Source organism: Salmo salar, chromosome 04 (genome assembly GCF_965601325.2).
Source record: "Salmo salar chromosome 04, fSalSal1, whole genome shotgun sequence".
Lineage (NCBI taxonomy): Eukaryota > Metazoa > Chordata > Actinopteri > Salmoniformes > Salmonidae > Salmo > Salmo salar.
Window position 1 is genome coordinate 72,516,958 of NC_138294.1, and position 21,588 is coordinate 72,538,545.

The 21,588-nt window shown below is 46.7% G+C and overlaps 1 protein-coding gene across 1 annotated transcript in view; it reads left to right on the forward strand.

The window, feature by feature from the left end:
• Nucleotides 1–6,375: 6,375 nt before the first annotated feature.
• Nucleotides 6,376–21,588, forward strand: part of LOC106603654 (galactosylgalactosylxylosylprotein 3-beta-glucuronosyltransferase 1) — a 30,191-nt gene continuing 14,978 nt past the window's right edge. The window contains exons 1-2 of the mRNA XM_014197574.3: nt 6,376–7,555; nt 8,336–8,573. The gene's annotated coding sequence lies outside the window, so the exon portion shown is untranslated. The remainder of the gene's footprint in view (nt 7,556–8,335; nt 8,574–21,588) is intronic.

The following is a 21,588-nucleotide window of genomic DNA, read 5'->3' on the forward strand; positions in this document are numbered from 1 at the left end:
CATAGTTTTGATGTATTCACGGTTATATTCTACAATGTAGAAAATAGTAAAAAAAAAGAAAAATCCTTGAATGAGTAGGTGTGTCCAAATATATATACTATACCTTTCAGTAAATCCAAGTAATCTGAGAATATGATTACTATTAGTTAGATATCACTACAGTATACAGTACTCAGCTACCAATGTGTTGCCTCATTCAGAAACCTTGACAGAAGGCAGACATTAATCATGGTTCATTTATGGTTGTATTCTCATACCCTACCTGAATAATTAAATAGAGCATGGAGAGATATTTATCAGAGGAAGAGATACTGAATTTGTTATATTGGGCTGAGACAGATGAAAGAAGATAAACTATGGAAATGTTGGAATTCCAATATGGCTCCAAATACAATTTTATGTGTAGCAGTTGATTTTCCAGTTCTCTTAAATCATACTGTAAATTGTGTTTAGGATCTTCTATCTTGAGAAATGCCACATATAGACTATTTTGCTCTCTGTACCTAAGCTTTTTTCCACTTGGTCTCAACTCAAGAGTAGGTATCATATACTCAATGGCTCTGAAAAACAGTCAGAAAACAATGACTCATTTTACATCCAGAACAATTATTTAAATTGTCTCAAACTACAAAAGAATAGAAGATATGAGTCATTTCTATGGAATTTATTTCTGGTATCGTGTAGCATGACAGAGTACTCAAACACCCATACATAAAGCATTACATTCAGTGCAGCACGCTAGTGCTCTAATAGGAAAGTAGTTTGAGCAGGTGTAGATGATGCTCCTCCTGGATAAGTTGCTGTCATAAAATAAGTTGTACTCATCCTTGAAAATGTCGTACTGGAGAGAAGAGGACCAAGGCGCAGCGAAACTGTGAATACTCATACTTTAATAGACTCCAGTAAGGCATCCACAGGAAAACAATAACACGACAATAACAGTCTGACTAGGCACACGGCTAAGCACAGAACAATTCCCCACAACCCCAAAGACAAACACACACACCTATATAGGACTTCCAATCAAAGGCAACTATACACACCTGCCTTCAATTGGAAGTCCCAATCATCAACCCAACATTTAACAAACACAAACATCCCACGTCCTGACCAAAACTAAAACACTAGCTCCATCTGCTGGTCAGGACGTGACAGTTGCAGGTGTTTTATTGCCACTGGGACCACAGAGAGGGCACAAGACCAGCTGACCTTGGCTATATCCCTTTACAATGGGAGGAATAATACCAGGGATGCAGACTGTGTGGTGAAGGAAGAGCTGAAATGAACAAGCAATGGGAGAATGGCGAAGTGGACAGAGGTGGTAGAGGCCAGGGCGCTGGACAGAGGTGGTAGAGGCCAGGGTATTGGACAGAGGTGGTAGAGGCCAATACTACCACATCCCCACTTTATTGCCAGTTCTGCAACATTTTTGTTCCTTCTAACTTGGCAATATTGGAGAAAGCAATTGTTGTCAAAACATTATATTTGCTACGGTCCAAATTAGGAGTTCCACTGAAACAGGAATGCAGAAACACACTTTTAAGTCTTTCCCAACTAAGAGCGAAGAATGGGTGGTATCGGCAGTGTAGTGATGGGTTTGTTATCCCTCCCTGAAACTCTTGTAAGTTTCCCTGGTCCTTTACTATGAACAGAGCTTGTTTTAAGAGCATCCAACTGCTTTAATTAGAAGACTTGAGTGAATGGACTCAAGGCAATTGGATGAGAAAAAAAAACATAAATTCTAGTGATTCATGTGTGTTTAAATTTACATTTACATTTACGTCATTTAGCAGATGCTCTTATCCAGAGCGACTTACAAATTGGTGCATTCACCTTCTGATATTCAGTGGAACAACCACTTTACAATAGTACATCTATATCTTTTTTGGGGGGAGGGTAGGGGGGAGGGTTAGAAGGATTACTTAATCCTATCCCAGGTATTCTTTAAAGAGGTGGGGTTTCAGGTGTCTCCGGAAGGTGGTGATTGACTCCGCTGTCCTGGCATCGTGAGGGAGCTTGTTCCACCATTGGGGTGCCAGAGCAGCGAACAGTTTTGACTGGGCTGAGCGGGAACTGTGCTTCCGCAGAGGTAGGGAGGCGAGCAGGCCAGAGGTGGATGAACTCAGTGCCCTTCTTTGGGTGTAGGGACTGATCAGAGCCTGAAGGTACGGAGGTGACGTTCCCCTCACAGCTCCGTAGGCAAGCACCATGGTCTTGTAGCAGATGTGAGCTTCAACTGGAAGCCAGTGGAGTGTGCGGAGGAGCGGGGTGACGTGAGAGAACTTGGGAAGGTTGAACACCAGACGGGCTGCGGCATTCTGGATGAGTTGTAGGGGTTTAATGGCACAGGCAGGGAGCCCCGCCAACAGCGAGTTGCAGTAATCCAGACGGGAGATGACAAGTGCCTGGATTAGGACCTGCGCCACTTCCTGTGTGAGACAGGGTCGTACTCTGCGAATGTTGTAGAGCATGAACCTACAGGATCGGGTCACCGCCTTGATGTTAACGGAGAACGACAGGGTGTTGTCCAGGGTCACACCAAGGCTCTTGGCGGGGCTCCCTGCCTGGCTCTTGGCGGGGCTCCCTGCCTTAGCGGGGCTCCCTGCCTCTTGGCGAGGCTCCCTGCTTCCCAGAGTGCCTGTGACCCTTGACACTCTGGGAGGAGGACACAATGGAGTTGTCAACCGTGATGGCGAGATCATGGAACGGGCAGTCCTTCCCCGGGAGGAAGAGCAGCTCCATCTTGCCGAGGTTCAGCTTGAGGTTGTGATCCGTCATCCACACTGATATGTCTGCCAGACATGCAGAGATGCGATTCGCCAACTGGTTATCAGAAGGGGGAAAGGAGAGGATTAATTGTGTCGTTTGCATAGCAATGATAGGAGAGACCATGTGAGGATATGACAGAGCCAAGTGACTTGGTGTATAGCGAGAATAGGAGAGGGCCTAGAACTGAGCCCTGGGGGACACCAGTGGTGAGAGCACATGGTGCGGAGACGGATTCTCGCCACGCCACCTGGTAGGAGCGACCTGTCAGGTAGGACACAATCCAAGAGTGAGCCGCGCCGGAGATGCCCAACTCGGAGAGGGTGGAGAGGAGGATCTGATAGTTCACAGTATCAAAGGCAGCAGATAGGTCTAGAAGGATGAGAGCAGAGGAGACAGAGTTAGCTTTAGCAGTGCGGAGAGCCTCCGTGACACAGAGAAGAGCAGTCTCAGTTGAATGACCAGTCTTGAAACCTGACTGATTTGGATCAAGAAGGTCATTCTGAGAGAGATAGCAAGAGAGCTGGCCAAGGACGGCACGCTCAAGAGTTTTGGAGAGAAAAGAAAGAAGGTATACTGGTCTGTAGTTGTTGACATCGGAGGGATCGAGTGTAGGTTTTTTGAGAAGGGGTGCAACTCTCGCTCTCTTGAAGACGGAAGGGACGTAGCCAGCGGTCAAGGATGAGTTGATGAGCGAGGTGAGGTAAGGGAGAAGGTCTCCGGAAATGGCCTGGAGAAGAGAAGAGGGGATAGGGTCAAGTGGGCAGGTTGTTGGGCGGCCGGCCGTCACAAGTCGCAAGATTTCATCTGGAGAGAGAGGGGAGAAAGAGGTCAAAGCATAGGGTAGGGCAATGTGAGCAGGACCAGCGGTGTCGTTTGACTTAACAAACGAGGATCGGATGTCGTCAACCTTCTTTTCAAAATGGTTGACAAAGTCATCCGCAGAGAGGGAGGAGGGGGGGGAGGAGGATTCAGGCGAGAGGAGAAGGTAGCAAAGAGCTTCCTAGGGTTAGAGGCAGATGCTTGGAATTTAGAGTGGTAGAAAGTGGCTTTAGCAGCAGAAACAGAGGAAGAAAATGTGGAGAGGAGGGAGTGAAAAGATGCCAGGTCCGCAGGGAGGCTAGTTTTCCTCCATTTCCGCTCGGCTGCCCGGAGCCCTGTTCTGTGAGCTCGCAATGAGTCGTCAAGCCACGGAGCAGGAGGGGAGGACCGAGCCGGCCGGGAGGATAGGGGACATAGAGTGTCAAAGGATGCAGAAAGGGAGGAGAGGAGGGTTGAGGAGGCAGAATCAGGAGATTGGATGGAGAAGGCTTGAGCAGAGGGAAGAGATGATAGGATGGAAGAGGAGAGAGTAGCAGGAGAGAGAGAGCGAAGGTTGCGACGGCGCATACCATCTGAGTAGGGGCAGAGTGAGTAGTGTTGGAGGAGAGCGAGAGGGAAAAGGACACAAGGTAGTGGTCGGAGACTTGGAGGGGAGTTGCAGTGAGATTAGTAGAAGAACAGCATCTAGTAAAGATGAGGTCAAGCGTATTGCCTGCCTTGTGAGTGGGGGGGACGGTGAGAGGGTGAGGTCAAAAGAGGAGAGGAGTGGAAAGAGAGAAATTAGTCAAAGGTAGACGTAGGGAGGTTAAAGTCACCCAGAATTGTGAGGGGTGAGCCATCCTCAGGAAAGGAACTTATCAAGGCGTCAAGCTCATTGATGAACTCTCCAAGGGAACCTGGAGGGCGATAAATGATAAGGATGTTAAGCTTGAATGGGCTAGTGACTGTGACGGCATGGAATTCAAAGGAGGAGATAGATGGGTCAGGGGAGAAAGAGAGAATGTCCACTTAAATCAGTTTTGGGAAAGCTACTTTGAAAATGTAGTTTACCAAGCTACCAATTACTTCACACTGGAAGAAGTTGAGCTACAGTTAAGAAACCCTTAAGAGAAATATAGTTTGTTTAACTAAAGTTACTTAGAAAAGTAGTGTCTGATTGTCATAATACAAAGGTAAGAAACGTGACTGCAAGAACACATCACTCTCTGGAGTCAGATGATAACAGTGCAGTGAGATCTGTGTAACAGTCAGAGAGTGAGTGCATCAAGTTAGTCCAGTGGTCAGGGAGAGAGACAATATTTTTACCATGTCAAATTTGCCAAATATGTACTACACTACATGGCAAACAAGTTATGAACTACTGCAAAACACTACAAAGATTTAGATTTAGTTAAGCTACTGCAAAATATAGTTAAATTGCTAGTTGAATTACACTTAGGAAATTACTCCCCAACACTGGTTGGAATATAAAGCATCATTCAAGAGAAGACGTTCTCGCACAATGAGGTTAACAAAGCCTTTTTTGAATTAAATGAAATGATAACATTTGTCATTGATTTTATTATCTTTTGGGATGAGGAAATAAGACAGACTTGTCATTCAACAGGAGCCAACAGCCAAAATCAGATTTTGGAGTTTTTCAAGGATACCCTCCTCTCTGTCATCCTGTAATCTTATTTTGTGAGAAGCCTTCCATCATCTTCTGTCATGACCCTTAAAGTAAAATACCCTTACAAATATCTTCTTCAAAAAAGGAGAATGAGAGGGGGTGCATGCCTTTTCAAGAAGTTGATGCTGTCTGTCTCACCTGTCCGGTACTAAATAATTAACAGGTTGTGAGATTTCAAACATGTCATCAGTAGTTGTTGTGTGTTTTTTTTGTGACAAATTCTGAAGAAATCTGACAAATGTTTTCTTTGCTGAAGAGGTTATCGAGTCCAAAGCGTATACAGAATTTGACACAACACCATTCAATATAATCTTCACTGATGAACAATTTATCTTAAAATGTATAATTCACTCATTCTGGGTACTCTTTTATTTCACATTGCCATTTTAATACAGTAGCTTTGATCTCGACTGATCTAGTCTGTCACAGGGCAGGGAGTTCGCGGACAGTTCCTCCACAACCAAAACACCTGCTGCATGCACTCCTCAGAGAAACAACAGTATTCTAATCCCCATGCCAAAAATATTTAGCTAATTTCCAGCTAAATTACTACTATCAGCATGTTCTTCAATCCAATCTCGATCCAATTTAGAAATGTATCACTGTACTGCATCTAATATATTTGGTTAGAGCAGGGGTACACAACCTTTTTTGGGCCACGGACCGGTTTAATGTCAGACAATATTTTCACGGACCGGCCTTTAAGGTGTGGCAGATAAATACACAAAATAAAATGATACAACCAGCATAAAAACTGTGGTATTTTTTAAATATAATAATAAACGTGAATCCACTGTGTACTCGTATGCAACTTTATTAGCAGCGTCCTCGTAACATCGCACCAACAACATAACATGAGTAACATCCTCTCTGCCCCCTAACACAGCGGTCCCCAACCCCCGGGCCGCGGACCGGTACCGGTCCGTGGGTCATTTGGTACCGGGCCGCAGAGAAAGAATAAATAACTTACATTATTTCCGTTTTATTTATTATCTGAGTCTGAACTATGTTTTATTTTGAAAAATGACCGGATTCCCTCTGTTACATCCGTCTATGACTCACTCTTGACGCTTGTCTCGGTCACGTGATACGTTGCCGCTAAAATTAAACCCACAAGCTAGCAAAATGAGTAAAAAACAAACGTCTTTGGAAAGTTTCTTTGCGAAGTGGAAAAGGCCCAGTGAGGAGACAGAAGAAGAGCCTACGACTTCCAAGAAAAAGAAAGCTGCATTTAACAGACAATACCAGGAGTCCTACTTAAAATATGGATTTATCGCGACAGGTGATTCCCGCGCACCAAGCCCGCTCTGCATAATATGTGGCAATGAAGCCTTCAAAACTGCTTCGCCACTTGGAGACCAAGCACCCTGCATTAAAAGACAAGCCTTCGGAGTATTTTGAGCAGCTTTGTGAGGAGATGAACGCGGAGCACAGACACCTTTTCTTATACACAGAAATAAGATGGTTATCCCGAGGGCGATCGCTGGCCAGAGTGTTTGAATTACGAGAGCCGCTGACGAGATTTCTCAAAAAAAAAAGTCACCGCTGGCAGCACATTTCAGTGACGAGGAATGGGTCGCAAAACTCGCTTACTTGTGCGCCATATTCAACCTGCTCAATGAACTCAATCGGTCACTTCAGGGGAAAATGACAACTGTCTTCAAGTTGGCAGATAAAGTAGCTGCATTTAAAGCCAAACTGGATTTGTGGGGACGGCGCGTGAACAGAGGTATATTTGACATGTTTCAAACATTCGCGGGGATTTTGGAAGAGACTGAGCCCGAGCCTTCATTGTCCTAGCTGGTGCACGTTCACCTGTCTTTGCTTTTAAAAGAGTTTGAGCGCTACTTCCCAACCCTGTCTTTGCTTTTAAAAGAGTTTGAGCGCTACTTCCCAACCACAAAAGACCCACGAACTGCCAAGGAATGGATCCGCGACCCATTTGTCAACAAACAAGGTGAATCCAGCATGTCTATGCAAGAAGATCAACTGCTGGAGATCGCAAATGACGGCGGCCTTAAAAGTATGTTCGAGACAACAACTCTGCCGGTGTTCTGGATTAAAGTCACGGCAGAATACCCTGAGATCGCCACAACAGCACTGAAAACCCTGTTGGCATTTCCGACATCCTATTTGTGTGAAGCGGGATTTTCTGCAGTGACAGCAACCAAAACAAAATGACGGAGTAGACTGGACATAAGCAACACACTTCGGGTGTCATTGTCTCCCATTACCCCTAGATGGGACCGTCTCGTTGCAGAGAAACAAGCTCAGGGCTCCCACTGATTTAGCGTTATGGTGAGTTGTATTTTTCATGCACTTTCTATTGTTGTATCTTATTTTTAAGGCATGTTTAAACGTTACCATAGCGACCAGAGAGTGTTAGGGGCAGAGAGGATGTTACTCATGTTATGTTGTTGGTGCGATGTTACGAGGACGCTGCTAATAAAGTTGCATACGAGTACACAGTGGATTCACGTTTATTATTATATTTAAAAAATACCACCGTTTTTATGTCGGTCGTATCATTTTATTTTGTCTATTTATCCGCCACACCTTAAAGGCCGGTCCATGAAAATATTGTCTGACATTAAACCGGTCCGTGGCCCAAAAAAGGTTGGGGACCGCTGCCCTAACACTCTCTGGTCGGGTTGGGGACCGCTGGGTTGTGGACCGCTGGGTTAGATGATTATTTTTACCATGTCAAATATGTGGCAGTTTGGGGGCTTTAGGAAGTCTGCTCAGAATGTGGCCCTTTCATAACGCTAGTCAGGAAATTAAAGCGAATGAAAAGAAATGACACAACTGTCTGTCTGACTATCCATGTGACTGCTGCTTGTACTGCATGAAAGACCTGAATGTTATGCATCACTCTCTTTGTTTTTCAATGCTTCATCCCTAAAATTCCGTTCAGATGGCTGTGACATTTTTTACTTGATTTATTCCATTGTCCCACCATGCCCCCCCCCCCCCCCCCCCCCCCCCCCCTCCTTCAGTCAGCTTTCAACAATCCCAGCCTTTGTTTTAGGAATGAGAAGCAGCATTCTTCCAGAGGGATGACCTCTTCTGTCTCCACAGGGGCTGGCATTGAGGAAGAGTACCCTGCTGCCCGTGGATCGAATACTCCCGCACGAACGCACTACCCGGATCAGCCTGCTCAGACTCATAGCTCCTCAGTGGGGCAATTCACTTTGTCTAGTTCACTGGAGAGAGAGGAGGAAGCTGACTTAATGGGTCCCGTCTGACACACTATAGCACCATCACCAGACACTACAGGATTTGCCTCCCTGAGAAGAGCAGCAGATCCAATGTCCTTGTGAGTATGACAAGTCATTCATGTTTGAGTTGCTGTGGCATTTGATTTGCCTCTTATCTTGGAATCAGTCCTAATCTCAACCACAGGAAAATAATGACCACCATCACAGAGTGTTGACACAAATTGGGATGTCTGTTCTAGAGATTCTATTTCTATGATCTCAATAAGTCAAGAATGTTTAACCTGCTGTCCAGGTTCAGGGACTGATCCAATTGGATTGACCTGAGAACTACATGTCATGTGGTAACTGCTGTATAGGTCTGTGCCACAAATAGGTAGTATTTATAATGATGATTCTGTAACTGCTTGGATGCCCATGCAGACCACTCATGGGAACACAGAGATTGCTTCCTACTGACCAGTGCAGTCACAAATGTGATTTTCCTGTGTTTTATATATATTTCCATACTATGAGCTTGAAATGATACTGTGAAATTGTGATGCCCGTTTAGTGTAAGAGCTGTTTGAAAAGACTGCCTGAAATTGAACCTGTTTTGGTGGGAGGAAGTTTTGGCCTTCCATGGTGATATCACCATGCAGTAAATTAGTTAATGTACCAATAAGAAAGAGTTCCACATTTTTTCTCTAATAACAGAAGTTTTCCGTTTTCCCCTCCCCACTCAGACCATTCCCAAACAGTCCTATCAAAATTCTTGCTTGAGAAATTGCTCTTTGCTAAGCATCTATTTTTGTTTCTTTTTGACAATTTTAATTGAAAACAATCACAGTAATTATTGTATTTTATAATTGGCACTGATAACACTCCATGATATTGTGTCATGCTGTATGCATGCAAAAAAATGTCTGCATCTGTATGTGCGCTTCACATATTAAAACCAATACTGTAAATTCCGGACTATAAGCTGCAACTTTTTTCCCAGCTTTGAACGTCGCGGCTTAACCAATGACGTGGCTAATATATGGATTTTTCCCGCTTTCAATTTTTTTTTCTCCAAAAAAACACATTCTGTGACGTGCTCAGTTTTTTGGTGGCATGAAGCTTTCATTAGACCAATGAAATTGCCGAACGGGTTAAGGTCAAACAACTTTTTTGTTTACTGTTTAGATTAAATCGAGCTCTCTCAAACTTCCCATCATTCTGATTACGGTAGTCATTTTGTCACCCTCATCATGGCAAAGACACGGAGAAATGCATATGATGCAGCTTTCAAGTTGAAGGCGATTGATCTGGCTGGTTAATAGAGCTGCTGCACGGGAGCTTGGTCTTAATGAGTCGATGATAAGACGGAAACAGCAGCGTGAGGAATTGACTCAGTGCAAAAAGACAACTAAAGCTTACTGCTCATTTTTTATTTTTTGTTACAAGCCGTGTTTCGTTAAAGCCTATTTATTTTTGTTACAAGCCGTGTTTCGTTAAAGCCTATTTATTTTTGTTACAAGCCGTGTTTCGTTAAAGCCTGTGTAAAGTTCATTTGTTTCAATGTACCGGTGGGCACCTGCGGCTTATAGACATGTGCGGCTTATTTATGTTCAAAATAATATATATTTTTTTTTATTCAGTGGGTGCGGCTTACATTCAGGTGCGCTTAATAGTCCGGAAATTACGGTACATTAGTCTACTTTCTCTTTAACATTTAAAATGGACAACAATCCACTGTATTCCATGCTGACATATTTATAACCTTAACCTAAAGCATCTTTCCTGTCCTACTCCCACCATGTGACGGCCGTTAATGCCGACAACATTGTGGATTTCCCCACTGAGACTGGAATTTAACACAAAAAGACCCCTGTCTGAGTGTTTTGATATCAGAAGCTATCTATTACAGTTGAAGTCAAAAGTTTACATACACTAAGGTTGGAGTCATTAAAACTTGTTTTTCAACCTCTCCACAAATTTCTTGTTAACAAACTATAGTTTTGGCAAGTTGGTTAGGACATCTACTTTGTGCATGACACACGTAAATTTCCCAACAATTGTTTACAGACAGATTATTTCACGTATAATTCACTGTAACACAATTCCAGTGGGTCAGAAGTTTACATACACTAAGTTGACTGTGCCTTTACACAGCTTGGAAAATTCCAGAAAATGATGTCATGGCTTTAGAAGCTTCTGATAGGCTAATTGACATCATTTGATTCAATTGGAGGTGTACCTGTGGATGTATATCAAGGCCTACCTTCAAGGCCTACCTTTGCTTGACATCATGGAAAAATCTAAAGAAATCAGCCAAGACCTCAGAAAAAAATGTAGACCTCCACAAGTCTGGTTCATCCTTGGGAGCAATTGCCAAATGCCTGAAGGTACCACGTTCATCTGTACAAAGAATAGTACGCAGGTATAAACACCACCTACGCCGTCATACCGCTCAGGAAGGAGACGTGTTCTGTCTCCAAGAGCTGAACATACTTTGGTGAGAAAAGTGCAAATCAATCCTAGAACCACAGGAAAGGACCTTGTGAAGATGCTGGAGGAAACGGGTACAAAAGTATCTATATCCACAGTAAAACGAGTCCTATATCGACATAACCTGAGAAGCCGCTCAGCATGGAAGAAGGCACTGCTCCAAAACCACCATAAAAACGCCAGACTACAGTTTGCAACTGCACATGGGGACAAAGATCGTACTTTTTGGACAAATGTCCTCTGGTCTGATGAAACGAAAATAGAAATGTTTGGCCATAATGACCATCGTTATGTTTGGAGGAAAAAGGGGGAGGCTTGCAAGTTGAAGAACACCATCCCAACCGTGAAGTACGGGGGTGGCAGCATCATGTTGAGGGGGTGCTTTGCTGCAGGAGGGACTGGTGCACTTCACAAAATAGATTGCTTCATGAGGAAGGAAAATTATGTGGATATATTGAAGCAGCATCTCAAGACATCAGTCAGGAAGTTAAAGCTTGGTCGCAAATGGGTCTTCCAAATGGACAATGACCCGAAGCATACTTCCAAAGTTGTGGCAAAATGGCTAAAGGACAACAAAGTCAAGGTATTGGAGTGGCCATCACAAAGCCCTGACCTCAATCCTATAGAGAATGTGTGGGCAGAAGTGAAAAAGTGTGTGCGAGCAAGGAGGCATACAAACCTGACTCAGTTACACCAGCTCTGTCAGGAGGAATGGGACAAAATTCACCCAACTTGTTGTGGGAAGCTTGTGGAAGGCTACCCAAAATGTTTGACCCAAGTTAAACAATTTAAAGACAATGCTACCAAATACTAATTGAGTGTATGTATACTTCTGACCCACTGGGAATGTGATGAAAGAAATAAAAGCTGAAATAAATCATTCTCTCTAGTATTATTCTGACATTTACATTCTTAAAATAAAGTGGTGATCCTAACTGACCTAAGACGGAATTTTTACTAGGATTAAATGTCAGGAATTGTGAAAAACTGAGTTGAAATGTATTTGACTAAGGTGTATGTAAACTTCTGACTTCAACTGTATATATAGTTTAGGTGAACTGGTGCTGTTTATTAAATAGATGACAAGGAGCTTTCCATCTTTTTAAGTGCTAAATGAGCCCCCTTTCCTTTCCCTCCTGTTAAACGTTGAATAGACAAAAATATGCATTTCATGCTGCCCGTGATCAAATTAAGAGAGTAAATCTGTACTTTGTCTTGACTTGATGGATTGGCTCTATTTCAATTTGAAGCTTTAAAAAAAATGGGTGTAGTATTAAGGGCCTATCTTAGCTTCCAGATTTTTTTACATATAACAATATTGTTGTAGTCTAGACTTCAGTTTGATGAGATTGAGCTGCACAACATGATTGCAGTCATGATCAGGATACATTCATCAGCAAGATGTGCCTTTTGGTTCCTCAATCTACAATCCACCACAGGAGGTTGGTGGCATCTTAAATGGGGAGAATGGGCTCGTGGTATTGACTGGAGCGGAATAAGTGAATGGTATCAAATAAATAAAACACATTTTCCAGGTGTTTGATTCCATTTGCTCTGTTCCGCCCATTATTATGAGTTTCCCCTCAGCAGTCTCCTGTGCAATCCACCCATATTGTATACCGGTAATATACATGAACTCAAGGTTGTGGGGAATGTCTCCATTAACAATATGGTAATGGTTTATTCATATTTAATGTATTTTTTTTGCCCGGTGTCCTATTGTCTTACTGCCAGGTGTCCTACTGTACCACAACCATTGTCGATGGCAATTTGACTTTACAGCCATCCTATTGACTTTGTGGCTGAGAGCCTGTATACTATTGCCACAAGCCGCTCACAGCAGAGGGAATATGGCTGCCTTGATAAGTGTCCGCATTTGATTATTAAAAGCCGACTGAACCACCCGCATGGTCCAACCAGAGTTTATGGGTGGCCTGCTTCCAGTAACCGGGCCATTCCCACATGTAACAAGGCCAACCCCAATGGTTTCCTTTAGTAAGGATCCCTTCTTCCTCCAGTGTGGTTTATGGTTGGTCCTTGTCCAGCTCCTTCACGTGTGTGTGTGTGTGTGTGTGTGTGTGTGTGTGTGTGTGTGTGTGTGTGTGTGTGTGTGTGTGTGTGTGTGTGTGTGTGTGTGTGTGTGTGTGTGTGTGTGTGTGTGTGTGTGCGAGGCTCTTCGTGATGTCTCTGTCACCATGGAGCACGCAGTGAGACTTGCTGACAGTCCCCCAAATCTATGGCATTCAGAGGACAAACTCCAGAACTGCCAAGCATTTGAAAAAGTGGCCTGACTGTTATATCTACAGTACCTATCAGTTAGATTCAGTTTGTACATCTACTGTATCTAGGCATCACAAAGCTGAAAAGGGTGTAACTATTAATTGACATCACTAGTAAGCACATAAGAGGTAGTGAGCACTTACAAACATCAATACAGTACGTTTAACGAGGGAGTAACAATGAAAAAAGTAAGTTGGTTTGTTATCAGATAAATCAGATACTGTAAGTGTTGTGTGTTGGGGGGTTTTCTCATTCCATCACAATGTCCTCGGAGAGGGGTTTTGTATTGTGTGATGTGCTTTGATATTATTCTGTCACTCAGAAAAGCTTTGCATGTAAAACAAGCTGAGTTCACATCATGAATATAAACATTTAATATATCTACACTGGGTTGGCTCTGCTTGTCTGGCTTTTTAAGCTCAAGTTTGTTTGCAGATTTGAATAATAGCCCTGTTATGACCTGTGGCTATATTATTCCAGTATGATACACTTTATAGTCCATTCACGCCATAAAATACTGACACAAGAGAAAACACCGTTGTTGTTGTTCCTCTTTTCATCCCTGTTTAGTGAGGAAGAACAAGGTCATGGTTTTGTCTTGACTCAGTCCAATCACATAATGACATCCATGGTATGTGCTTTGCTTACCACGCAAAATGGAGTCTGTAAACAAAAATAAGTACTTGAGAATCCCCCTGCACCTCTTCTGAGGTCAGACAGGCAGGCAGGCAGCTTTTCTAGATGTAGCAGATGTGAAGTTACAGACCAGGGTCCTCATTAACAAGATGAGTGTACATGCTGTTACTAATTGTACAGTGGAAGCTGGACCAGGTAGGAAGTGAAAAATTGGCCTCCCTTGTAAATTTGTGGAAATTATAATGATTAAATCCTCCTTGTAAATAAAACTAGACTTAATATACTATCATCAAATAACTGCTTAAAACAGTAACATTTTATGTTCATAGTCTGTTTATAACTCTACGTATTTATATTTGCCAACCACAAAACATACACGGATCTTAGAAATGAGGCTAATGACAAATACCAACACATTTTACTAACCTTCACCTGCTCATAGTTGTTTATCACATGATGCACACCAGATGATGTCATCAGTGTCATCGGATTATGTCATCGGAAACAACTAACTTTCTATCTTTTTGACTACAAAACATAGCAACCTGCCATTTTCACAATTTGATATTGGTGTGGTGCTGAAGATATTGAATTTAATGTTGAAAAAGGGTGGAATTTCCCTTTAACAATGAATATAGATATTAGTCATGGTTGCTCTAATACCACATCAAACTGATTACATAATCATTATGCACAGTATGGCAGCTTTAGGCTTGCCATGTAGTGTCATGTTGGAGCAATGCTGGGCGTGTTTCCTTGCATCATAAATAACCACTCAATTTTATTTGTAGATCAGTCAGTCGGTCACAATATACCCACGATACATCACTGTTTTGATGCTCTCGAACACAGCCATTATCTTCGTGCTATAGATGGGTTGGCTGACAACGTTACGAAAATGATGTGCGTGCATTGATGGGGCCGGAAGTAGTGCTTTGTTATGATTCTGAATGGTCAGATGGCTAGCAACAATGACAAGAAGATACCCAGAAAACATGTCTACATTGGCACAATGTGGACCCAATGCGAGCTAAAATATTGGCCCCATGTAGGCTGCAAACATTGGGCCAATGCGCCACTGCTAGCTAGCCTACTTTACCAGCCAGCAGTACTGTATCACTTTAGTCATTTTAGTCAATAAGTTGTCTTTGTCATAGATTGTCATAGTTTGATAATTGTGTAGTTTAGAGTAATTATCGAGGTTAGCTGGCCAGCTATTTTCGTCCCCCGCGACGCCATTTCCAAACCTAGCCAACTATTACCGACGAGCAGCATTGTAGAAACAAAATACATTACAAAGGAACGTCTTGATTAGTGTTATGTTAGCTAGCTACATAGCTGCCTTTGTATCATAAGGTGTAGCACTGAAACTATCGAGGTTACCTAGCCAGCTACACTTTCAAACAAAGTCAACAACGCAGCCACTGCTAGCTAGTCTACTTCACCAGCCAGCAGTACTGTATCATTTTAATCATTTTAGTCAAAAGATTTTTGCAACGTAAGCTAACTTTCTGAACATTCGAGACGTGTAGTCCACTTGTCATTCCAATCTCCTTTGCATTAGCGTAGCCTCTTCTGTAGCCTGTCAACTATGTGTCTGTCTATCACTGTTCTCTCCCCTCTGCACAGGCCACACAAACGCTTCACACCGTGTGGCCGCTGCCACTCTAACCTGGTGGTCCCAGCGCGCACGACCCACGTGGAGTTCCAGGTCTCCGGCAGCCTCTGGAACTGCCGGTCTGCGGCCAACAAGGCAGAGTTCATCTCAGCTTATGCTACCCTCCAGTCCCTCGACTTCTTGGCGCTGACGGAAACATGGATCACCACAGATAACACTGCTACTCCTACTGCTCTCTCCTCGTCTGCCCACGTGTTCTCGCACACCCCGAGAGCTTCTGGTCAGCGGGGTGGTGGCACTGGAATCCTCATCTCTCCCAAGTGGACATTCTCTCTTTCTCCCCTGACCCATCTGTCTATCGCCTCCTTTGAATTCCATGCTGTCACAGTTACCAGCCCTTTCAAGCTTAACATCCTTATCATTTATCGCCCTCCAGGTTCCCTTGGAGAGTTCATCAATGAGCTTGATGCCTTGATAAGTTCCTTTCCTGAGGATGGCTCATCTCTCACAGTTCTGGGTGACTTTAACCTCCCCACGTCTACCTTTGACTCATTCCTCTCTGCCTCCTTCTTCCCACTCCTCTCCTCTTTTGACCTCACCCTCTCACCTTCCCCCCCTACTCACAAGGCAGGCAATACGCTTGACCTCATCTTCACTAGATGCTGTTCTTCCACTAATCTCATTGCAACTCCCCTCCAAGTCCCCGACCACTACCTTGTATCCTTTTCCCTCTCGCTCTCATCCAACACTTCTCACTCTGCCCCTACTCGGATGGTATTGCGCCGTCCCAACCTTCGCTCTCTCTCTCTCCCACTACTCTCTCCTCTTCCATCCTATCATCTCTTCCCTCTGCTCAAACCTTCTCCAACCTATCTCCTGATTCTGCCTCCTCAACCCTCCTCTCCTCCCTTTCTGCATCCTTTGACTCTCTATGTCCCCTATCCTCCAGGCCGGCTCGGTCCTCCCCTCCTGCTCCGTGGCTCGACGACTCATTGCGAGCTCACAGAACAGGGCTCCGGGCAGCCGAGCGGAAATGGAGGAAAACTCTCCTCCCTGCGGACCTGGCATCCTTTCACTCCCTCCTCTCTACATTTTCCTCTTCTGTCTCTGCTGCTAAAGCCACTTTCTACCACTCTGTCATATCCTCACATGGTCTCTCCTATCATTGCTATGCAGACGACACACAATTCATCTTCTCCTTTCCCCCTTCTGATAACCAGGTGGCGAATCGCATCTCTGCATGTCTGGCAGACATATCAGTGTGGATGACGGATCACCACCTCAAGCTGAACCTCAGCAAGACGGAGCTGCTCTTCCTCCCGGGGAAGGACTGCCCGTTCCATGATCTCGCCATCACAGTTGACAACTCCATTGTGTCCTCCTCCCAGAGTGCTAAGAACCTTGGCGTGACCCTGGACAACACCCTGTCGTTCTCCACTAACATCAAAGCGGTGACCCGATCCTGTAGGTTCATGCTCTACAACATTCGCAGAGTACGACCCTGCCTCACACAGGAAGCGGCGCAGGTCCTAATCCAGGCACTTGTCATCTCCCGTCTGGATTACTGCAACTCTCTGTTGGCTGGGCTCCCTGCCTGTGCCATTAATCCCCTACAACTCATCCAGAACGCCGCAGCCCGTCTGGTGTTCAACCTTCCCAAGTTCTCTCACGTCACCCCGCTCCTCCGCTCTCTCCACTGGCTTCCAGTTGAAGCTCGCATCCGCTACAAGACCATGGTGCTTGCCTACGGAGCTGTGAGGGGAACGGCACCTCCGTACCTTCAGGCTCTGATCAGGCCCTACACCCAAAGAAGGGCACTGCGTTCATCCACCTCTGGCCTGCTCGCCTCCCTACCTCTGAGGAAGCACAGTTCCCGCTCAGCCCAGTCAAAACTGTTCGCTGCTCTGGCACCCCAATGGTGGAACAAGCTCCCTCACGACGCCAGGACAGCGGAGTCAATCACCACCTTCCGGAGACACCTGAAACCCCACCTCTTCAAGGAATACTTAGGATAGCATAAAGTAATCCTTCTAACCCCCCCCTTAAAGGACTTAGATGCACTATTGTAAAGTGGTTGTTCCACTGGATATCATAAGGTGAATGTACCAATTTGTAAGTCGCTCTGGATAAGAGCGTCTGCTAAATGACTTAAATGTAAATGTAAATGCTATTCGGCTCCACGTTGGCCCCCAAGACATTTGTCCAGTGTGACGCAGTATGGGCAGCCCATATCAGGTAAAGGCATCTTTTACTTTGCTTGAAATAATCCCATATTTTCCCAGCAAACATGCCCACATTGTCATAATGTGGCCCAATGCGGGCAAAAATATTGGCCCCATAATTTATTTATTTATAATGTATTTATTACATTTCATTCAATGCATAAATTGCATAATATTTAGGGAACGTGATACATTGTTTCAGAAAGACAACCAAGTTGTTACTATCGTACATATATTTTTACAAGAGAAACTGTTAAGTTTCTCATAATTTATGTCATATGCACTTATTTAAGTCTTTAAGTCTCAGTAATGATTTCCCAAAAATACCTTTCTCCAAATATTCTAATGAGCCCAGCCTCTAGCTAGGCTTGGTGTGGGCTAGCCCATGCTGGGTTTGATGTGGGCTATCCTGTGCTGGGTTTGATGTGGGCTAGCCCGTGCTGGGTTTGATGTGGGCTAGCCCGTGCTGGGTTTGATGTGGGCTAGCCCGTGCTGGGTTTGATGTGGGCTAGCCCGTGCTGGGTTTGATGTGGGCTAGCCCGTGCTGGGTTTGATGTGGGCTAGCCCGTGCTGGGTTTGATGTGGGCTAGCCCGTGCTGGGCTTGGTGTGGGCTGGCCCGTGTTGGATTGGTGTGGGCTAGTCTGTGTTGGGCTGTTTTAGGCTAGCCCGTGTTGGGCTGGTGTGGGCTAGCACGTGTTGGTCTGGCGTGGACTAGGTGTAGGCTAGCACGTGTTGGTCTGGCGTGGACTAGGTGTAGGCTAGCACGTGTTGGTCTGGCGTGGACTTGGTGTAGGCTAGCACGTGTTGGTCTGACGTGGACTTGGTGTAGGCTAGCACGTGTTGGTCTGGCGTGGACTAGGTGTAGGCTAGCACGTGTTGGTCTGGCGTGGACTAGGTGTAGGCTAGCACGTGTTGGTCTGGCGTGGACTTGGTGTACGCTAGCACGTGTTGGTCTGGCGTGGACTAGGTGTACGCTAGCACGTGTTGGTCTGGTGTGGACTAGGTGTACGCTAGCACGTGTTGGTCTGGTGTGGACTTGGTGTAGGCTAGCACGTGTTGGTCAGGTGTGGGTTTGGTGTGGTCGTGTTAGGTTGGTGTGGTCGTGTTTGGCTGGTGTGGGCCTGGTGTGGTTGGGTTGGTGTGGGCCTGGTGTGGTTGGGTTGGTGTGGGCCTGGTGTGGTCGGGTTGGGCTGGTGTGTGCCTGGTGTGGTCATGTTTGGCTGGTGTGGGCTTGGTGTGGTCATGTTTGGCTGGTGTGTGCTTGGTGTGGTCATGTTGGGCTGGTGTGGGCTTGGTGTGGTCGTGTTGGGCTGGTGGGGGCTTGGTGTGGTCGGGTTGGGCTGGTGTGTGCCTGGTGTGGTCATGTTTGGCTGGTGTGGGCTTGGTGTGGTCATGTTTGGCTGGTGTGTGCTTGGTGTGGTCATGTTGGGCTGGTGTGGGCTTGGTGTGGTCGTGTTGGGCTGGTGGGGGCTTGGTGTGGTCGTGTTGGGCTGGTGGGGGCTTGGTGTGGTCGTGTTGGGCTGGTGGGGGCTTGGTGTGGTTGGGTTGGTGTGGGCTTGGTGTGGTTGGGTTGGTGTGGGCTTGGTGTGGTCGTGTTGGGTTGGTGTGTGCTTGATGTGGTCGTGTTGGGCTGGTGGGGGCTTGGTGTGGTTGGGTTGGTGTGGGCCTGGTGTGGTCATGTTGGGCTGGTGGGGGCTTGGTGTGGTCATGTTGGGCTTGGTTGGGTTGGTGTGGGCCTGGTGTGGTCATGTTGGAATGGTGGGGGCTTGGTGTGGTCATGTTGGGCTGGTGGGGGCTTGGTGTGGTTGGGTTGGTGTGGGCCTGGTGTGGTCATGTTGGGCTGGTGGGGGCTTGGTGTGGTCATGTTGGGCTGGTGGGGGCTTGGTGTGGTTGGGTTGGTGGGGGCTTGGTGTGGTCATGTTGTGCTGGTGTGGGCTTGGTGTGGTCATGTTGGGTTGGTGTGGGCCTGGTGTGGTCATGTTGGGTTGGTGTGGGCCTGGTGTGGTTGGGTTGGTGTGGGCCTGGTGTGGTCATGTTGGGTTGGTGTGGGCTTGGTGTGGTCATGTTGTGCTGGTGTGGTTGGGTTGGTGTGGGCCTGGTGTGGTCATGTTGGGTTGGTGTGGTCATGTTGGGTTGGTGTGGGCCTGGTGTGGTCATGTTGGGCTGGTGTGTGCTTGGTGTGGTCATGTTGGGTTGGTGTGGGCCTGGTGTGGTCATGTTGGGTTGGTGTGGGCCTGGTGTGGTCATGTTGGGTTGGTGTGGTCATGTTGGGCTGGTGTGTGCTTGGTGTGGTCATGTTGGGCTGGTGGGGGCTTGGTGTGGTCATGTTGGGCTTGGTGTGGTCATGTTGGGCTTGGTGTGGTCATGTTGGGCTGGTGGGGGCTTGGTGTGGTCATGTTGGGCTTGGTGTGGTCATGTTGGGCTTGGTGTGGTCATGTTGTGCTGGTGTGGGCTTGGTGTGGTCATGTTGGGTTGGTGTGGGCCTGGTGTGGTCATGTTGGGCTGGTGTGGGCCTGGTGTGGTCATGTTGGGTTGGTGCGGTCATGTTGGGTTGGTGTGGGGTTGGTGTGGTTGGGTTGGTGTGGTCATGTTGGGTTGGTGTGGGCCTGGTGTGGTCATGTTGGGCTGGTGTGGTCATGTTGGGTTGGTGTGGGCCTGGTGTGGTCATGTTGGGCTGGTGTGGGCCTGGTGTGGTTGGGTTGGTGTGGTCATGTTGGGCTGGTGTGTGCTTGGTGTGGTCGTGTTGGGCTGGTGGGGGCTTGGTGTGGTCATGTTGGGCTTGGTGTGGTCATGTTGTGCTGGTGGGGGCTTGGTGTGGTCATGTTGGGTTGGTGTGGGGTTGGTGTGGTCATGTTGGGTTGGTGTGGGCCTGGTGTGGTCATGTTGGGCTGGTGTGGTCATGTTGGGTTGGTGTGGGCCTGGTGTGGTCATGTTGGGCTGGTGTGGGCCTGGTGTGGTCATGTTGGGCTGGTGTGGGCCTGGTGTGGTTGGGTTGGTGTGGTCATGTTGGGCTTGGTGTGGTCATGTTGGGCTTGGTGTGGTCATGTTGTGCTGGTGGGGGCTTGGTGTGATCATGTTGGGCTTGGTGTGGTCATGTTGTGCTGGTGTGGGCTTGGTGTGGTCATGTTGGGTTGGTGTGGGCCTGGTGTGGTCATGTTGGGCTGGTGTGGGCCTGGTGTGGTCATGTTGGGCTGGTGTGGGCCTGGTGTGGTCATGTTGGGTTGGTGTGGGCTTGGTGTGGTCATGTTGGGTTGGTGTGGTCATGTTGGGTTGGTGTGGTCATGTTGGGTTGGTGTGGGGTTGGTGTGGTCATGTTGGGTTGGTGTTGGGTTGGTGTGGGGTTGGTGTGGTCGTGTTGGGTTGGTGTGGGCCTGGTGTGGTCATGTTGGGCTGGTGTGGTCATGTTGGGTTGGTGTGGGCCTGGTGTGGTCATGTTGGGCTGGTGTGGGCCTGGTGTGGTTGGGTTGGTGTGGTCATGTTGGGCTGGTGTGTGCTTGGTGTGGTCGTGTTGGGCTGGTGGGGGCTTGGTGTGGTCATGTTGGGCTTGGTGTGGTCATGTTGTGCTGGTGGGGGCTTGGTGTGGTCATGTTGGGTTGGTGTGGGGTTGGTGTGGTCATGTTGGGTTGGTGTGGGCCTGGTGTGGTCATGTTGGGCTGGTGTGGTCATGTTGGGTTGGTGTGGGCCTGGTGTGGTCATGTTGGGCTGGTGTGGGCCTGGTGTGGTCATGTTGGGCTGGTGTGGGCCTGGTGTGGTTGGGTTGGTGTGGTCGTGTTGGGCTGGTGGGGGCTTGGTGTGGTCATGTTGGGCTTGGTGTGGTCATGTTGTGCTGGTGGGGGCTTGGTGTGGTCATGTTGGGCTGGTGTGTGCTTGGTGTGGTCGTGTTGGGC